Source organism: Chiloscyllium punctatum, chromosome 35 (genome assembly GCF_047496795.1).
Source record: "Chiloscyllium punctatum isolate Juve2018m chromosome 35, sChiPun1.3, whole genome shotgun sequence".
NCBI lineage: Eukaryota > Metazoa > Chordata > Chondrichthyes > Orectolobiformes > Hemiscylliidae > Chiloscyllium > Chiloscyllium punctatum.
In genome coordinates this window covers 44450909-44452621 of record NC_092773.1, presented here as the reverse complement: position 1 = coordinate 44452621, position 1713 = coordinate 44450909, and positions in this window count along the sequence as shown.

The window sequence follows — 1713 nt, the reverse complement described above, 5'->3', positions numbered from 1 at the left end:
GGTATCCCTGTGGTCGTTCCCCTAAATAATAAGTATTCAGCTTTGGAAACTGTTGTGGGGGACAGCCTTGCAGCTGTAAGTTGCAGTGAAGGCGTCTGTGGCGTGAGGTCTGGCTCTGAGACTCAGAAGGGAAAGGAGGAGAGGAGGAGACCGCTAGATATAGGACACTCTCTAGTTAGAGGGACGAACAGGCAGTTCTGTGGACATAGGCGATACTCTCAGATGGTTTGTTGGCTCCTGGGTGCCAGGGTCCGAGACGTCTCGGAATGTGTCTTCAGAATCCTTAAGGGGGAGGGTGTGCAGCCAGAAGTCGAGGTACACATTGGCACCAATGACATATGTGGGAAGAGGGATGGGGAGGTCATTCAACAGCTCAGGGAGTTAGGCTTGAAGCTAAAAGCTAGGACAGACAGAGTCGTCATCTCTGGGTTGTTGCCGGTGCCACGTGAAAGTGAGGCAAGGAATAGGGAGAGAGTGCAGTAGAACACGTAGCTGCAAGGATGGTGTAGGAGGGAGGGCTTCAGGTATTTGGACAATTGGACTGCATTCTGGGGAAGGTGGGACCTGTACCAACAGGACGGGTTGCACCTGAACCAGAAGGGCACCAATATCCTGGGGGGTAGGTTTGCTAGCACTCTTCGGGGGTGGTTAAAACTAATTTGGCAGGGCGATGGGATCCGGACTTGTAGTCCAGCAAGTAAGCTAGCTATGTGTCAGGATGTCCAAGACTGTAGGGAGGCTGTGGAGAAGGTAGCACTGACAGGGAATACTTGCGGACACGGAGATGGGCTCAAGTGTGTATACTTCAACGCAAGGAGTATCAGAAATAAGGTGGGTGAACTTAAGGCGTGGATCGGTACCTGGGACTACGATGTTGTGGCCATCACAGAAACGTGGATAGATGAGGGACAGGAATGCCTGTTGGAGGTTCCTGGTTACAGATGTTTCAGTAAGATTAGGGAGGGTGGTAAAAAAGGAAGGGGGTGGCATTGCTAATTAGAAATGGTATAACGGCTGCAGAAAGGAAGTTTGAAGGGGATCTGCTTTTGGAGGTAGTATGGGCTGAAGTCAGAAATAGGAAAGGTGCAGTCACCTTGTTGGGTGTTTACTATAGGCTCCCCAATAGCAGCAGAGATGTGGAGAAACAGATTGGGAAGCAGATTTTGGAAAGGTGCAGAAGCCACAGGGTCGTAGTCATGGGCGACTTCAACTTCCCAAATATTGATTGGAAGCTCTTTAGATCAAGTAGATGGGATGGGGCGGTGTTTGTGCAGTGTGTCCAGGAAGCTATTCTAACGCAGTATGTCGATTGTCCAACCGGAGGGGAGGCCATATTGGATTTGGTACTCGGTAATGAACCGGGACAAGTGATGGGCTTGTTAGTGGGTAAACATTTTGGTGATGGTGACCACAATTCTGTGACTTTCACCTTGGTTATGGAGAGAGATAGGTGCGTACAACAAGGTAGATTTTACAATTGGGGGAAGGGAAATTACGATGCCGTAAGGCAGGATTTGAGGAGCATAAGTTGGGAGCATAGGCTGTCAGGGAAGGCTGTGGTGGAAATGTGGAACTTTTTCAAGGAGCAGATACGACGTGTCCTTGATATGTATGTACCGATCAGGCAGGAAAGAAATGGTCGTGTGAGGGAGCTTTGGTTGACGAGGGAGGTTGAATGTCTCGGAAAGAGGAAGAAGGAGGCTTACATAAGGT